Source organism: Leopardus geoffroyi, chromosome E3 (genome assembly GCF_018350155.1).
Source record: "Leopardus geoffroyi isolate Oge1 chromosome E3, O.geoffroyi_Oge1_pat1.0, whole genome shotgun sequence".
NCBI lineage: Eukaryota > Metazoa > Chordata > Mammalia > Carnivora > Felidae > Leopardus > Leopardus geoffroyi.
This window is the reverse complement of record NC_059340.1, coordinates 39,812,839-39,816,731: the sequence shown is the minus strand read 5'-3', so window position 1 is coordinate 39,816,731 and position 3,893 is coordinate 39,812,839. Positions and strand designations below refer to the sequence as shown.

The 3,893-nt window shown below is 51.7% G+C and overlaps 1 long non-coding RNA gene across 1 annotated transcript; it reads right to left on the bottom strand.

Annotated features, from left to right (window-relative positions):
- Nucleotides 1–1,279: 1,279 nt before the first annotated feature.
- LOC123588760 lies at nt 1,280–2,728 on the bottom strand. Its single transcript, XR_006708003.1, has 2 exons — nt 2,007–2,728; nt 1,280–1,758 (listed from the first exon to the last, which is right to left on the bottom strand). It is a non-coding gene; the product is annotated as an uncharacterized LOC123588760 (long non-coding RNA).
- Between the last annotated feature and the right edge of the window lie 1,165 nt (nt 2,729–3,893).

The following is a 3,893-nucleotide window of genomic DNA, read 5'->3' as shown; positions in this document are numbered from 1 at the left end:
CTCTGAGGGTCCAAGTCTGGTCTCTTCAACCAGAGGGGCCTCCAGGGGCTCCCCTGGGTGGGCCATCAAATGGGGCACAGGAGGCTGCACCTTCACGATGCCTGTCTGCGTCGCCAGTGGAGTGTCGAGGGCCTTTGAATACCGCCTTCTGTAAGCCACTGGAGGTATATCCAAGCACTGTTTGCGTGGCTCCCTCTGCAAACTTCTGGAGCCTGGGGAATTGTTTGCCGGTGAGTGAGTCTGAGGAGTCCCTGTGGCTGCCCTGAGGCTCCTACCTGGCCCTCGAAGAAATCCAGCCCAGGAGGGAGATGATGGCTTAGTCAGGGGGTCTCTGTCTATAGCGTGCGGTCTCTGTGTGCACGTGCAGCGCCCAGGTTCTTCCACTTTGACGTTGTCTCCCGAGCTGTCCTGCTGAACTAAAAGGTATGTGACTGTTACCTTCATTTTTAATTCTTATTTATTCTTGTTGTGCGATGTCAGGTGTTCCCAAATAGGACACGTTTTGTTAATATTCTTTGTTGTTTCTTCTTGATTACCTAGAATTAGCTTTTGATGTTAAAAATAGCCAAATTTTTATGGAATTGCATGATGAATTATCACCCGTTTTTCTAGAAACATGTAGAAGTTTATTTTGAGGGGTGCCTGCCTGGCTCAGTTGGAAGAGTGTGCTGTGCGACTCTTGATCTCGGGGTCGTGAGTTCAAGCCCCACACTGGGTGTAGAGATTACTTAAATAAAACTTAAAAAGAAAACAGAACATAGTTTGAATCAGTTCATTAAATTAATTTGTTGAAGTGGACTATATGCGTTTAGGGCTTCAGAACGTCAGTTTTTTAAAAGTAATTTATAATACAAGAGTAAGGCATTTGTATTATGAATTTTTCAGAGTTTTAATTGCTGAATTGAAATTAGTATTTCAACTTTGCCTACTTTTATAAGCGGGGTGCTTAATTTTTTGAGTTTCTCCTGGCAACTTGTTGCAGAAAATTCTGAAGATTCTAGGCTTTCAAATTTCTTATCCATTTCCTGAAGCCATAAGGCCTGTATAGTGTCTTTTAGTATTTATTATTTACCAGATTTGGGTTTTGTAACTTTACATTCTAAATAATTTTAGATTTATGGATGAGATGCAGAGGTGGCCCAGCGGGTTTCCATGGGCCCTGCCAAGCTTTCAGAGGCCTCGTACAGCACATGTATCCAAGCAGAGATGAATATTGGGATATAATGCTATTAACCACGGATTTAATCAGATTCCTTGAGTTTTCCCACAGCCCTTTCTCTGTACCAGGAATAGTTTTAATTTGTATAGATATTTACATTTTTATTAAATCCAGAGTGACTTCAGAATTCATAGGACTAGGGCTGCCTAGGTGTCCCAGTAGGTTGAGCGTCCGACTTTGGCTCAGGTCGTGATCTCACAGCCTGTGACTTCGATCCCCACATCCGGCTCTGCGCTGACAGCACGGAGGCTGCTTTGGGTTGTCTGTCTCCCTCTCTCTCTCTGTTCCTCTCCACCCCCTCTCCAAAATAAACATTAAGAAAAAATTCACAAGAGTAAACACTGGTCAAAAAAACAAATTAGCCAGCACACCCCCGGTCTCAACCATGGATTCACATCTTGACTGTTGTCCTCGCCCAAATGCCCCGTTTGCGTGGGGAAGTTACCCGGTGAAGCCAGAAGCACCAAGGACACCTCACGAGCGCTTGACCCTGCAGCGTCTAAGTTAGGCAGGAAAGTGTGTGGCTCTTCAAAAATAACCTGGCATAGGGGCGCCTGGGTGGCGCAGTCGGTTAAGCGTCCGACTTCAGCCAGGTCACGATCTCGCGGTCCGTGAGTTCGAGCCCCGCGTCGGGCTCTGGGCTGATGGCTCAGAGCCTGGAGCCTGTTTCCGATTCTGTGTCTCCCTCTCTCTCTCTGACCCTCCCTGTTCATGCTCTGTCTCTCTCTGTCCCAAAAATAAATAAACGTTGGAAAAAAAAAAATTTAAAAAAAAAAAAAAAAATAACCTGGCATAAAACAGAATCACGATCTTCATCAGGTTAGTGTCAGACTGTGCCCTGAAGTTAGGCACGGTGTCACGTGATTCGCTGCTAAAGATGAAATGCTTCACACACTTGCAGACATGCTCACTTGACCCAGCCGCATGGAGTTTAACACTGTGCGACCGAAGAACCAAAATCAGTGGACACGCGGTCACGCGGACACGCTGACCCGTGACGTGCCTCGGAGACGCACCAGCTGTTGAAAACCTGCTTCGGATTGCTGAATTCACAGCGTGTTCCCTAGTTGTCCAGTTAGTTTGGCACCTAGAAGCCATTTCATCGGTGAGAAGCACTGCTGACCGTGGGGGCCTGCAAGTCGGGTCTGGTCCGGGGACGCCGTGGCCGCGTGAAGGCCGGGAATGGGCCCTGCTCGACTTCACGCTGAGGTGCGCTGACTCGCAGAGGACTCCCCTCAGCAAAAGCAAGTGAGCTCACGACTGAAGAGGAGGAAGTCGTGTGGATGATCTTACCTTCCATTCTTGCGCAGGCCGGTTATTGGCTGGAAAATGGAGCATCTGAACGAGTGTCACAAAGAATCGTGAGGCCAAGTGAAAATACACTGGCGTGTGGCGACCGAACGTCAGCTTTGCGGCAGAGTCTAAGTTGGGAAGAGTGAAAATAAAGGATTTTGTAATGTGGTTGGTCAGTGTTCATTTGAGTCCTAAATAAAAATCAATGAGAGCTAATGGACAGCACTGAAATATTTGGTGTGAAAACGTGTCCGTGGTCTGGGGGATCGTGGGTGCGTCATCTCTGGGGGTGACTACCTTGACGTCGTGGAGGACAAGGGCGAGCTGGCACGAGGGGGGGTTACTCCCTTGAAGGCGACTTTCAAAACCTGCGCTAGCTGATCCTGAGAGAGAAGTTTCCCTCCCTTAGGAGACACCCCTCCCGCACTTGGTGCAGTGGCCGGAGAGAACCGAGTCCTTCCTGATCTGGTTTCCGCTTGTTCTCGGCACCCATCGCTCGGACGCACACCGCCGGTGTGAGCAGTGAGGGGAGCGGCCGTCAGGAATCCCAGTCCAAAGTCTCCGTCCAGAATGGCACGGGTCCCTGTCACACGTGAAGCCCAGTATCAAAAAGTCCTACTCGTTCAAAAACGAGACTGTTCTATCTGGGAGTCTGTATAAGTCAACATTAATGCCGTTTCTAACCCCTGGCGTTTCCGTTGGGTGCAGCTGTATCCCCTAAAGAAAAAACGCAACCGGGCAGGTGCGGGTCCTGGCGCCCCCCCGCACCCCTCCCACTTTCCTGCTGCCGCCCGGGGTTTGCCCTGGCCTCCAACACCGCCGGCTGTCTGGCGTGGGCTGTTTCCAGTTCCTCTGCTGCCTCGGACCCTTACACAGCCTGCGGTTTCGCAGCCCTCGTAGGCTGGGGTGCCCCTGCCCCAGGACGGAGACAGCCCCCCCATCCCCTCCCCTCGAGCCCGTCAGCCCCTGAGCAGGAGTCCCCGTGCGGCCGGTGTCCAGTCCAGGGTGGTTCTGGACGGGAGACGGGGTGAGCCAGGCTTCTGGGGCCCACGGTTGGGGGACGTCCCCAAGCTCCCTGCGGCAACAACTTCTTCCCGTAAGGGTGCTTCGCGCCGTTTTGTGACTGGCACCGAGCCCTGGCCTCTGACGTTTCAGACGCCTGCCTCCCTTGGCCGGGTCGGCTTCGGTGACCGGTGTCTTCCCCGGGGCCCTCGTCTCCTACTCCCCCCACCACCTGCCCTCACGTGGGCCCCTTCGTGGGCCTGGTCCACGGTAGCCGTGTCCCAGCTTGTGTCCCCACCTCTAGGCGGCCACGGAAGGGCTTTGTTTTAGTGGCCTTTTTCACACTGAGCCTAACCATTTTGAAGTGACCAACTCGGTG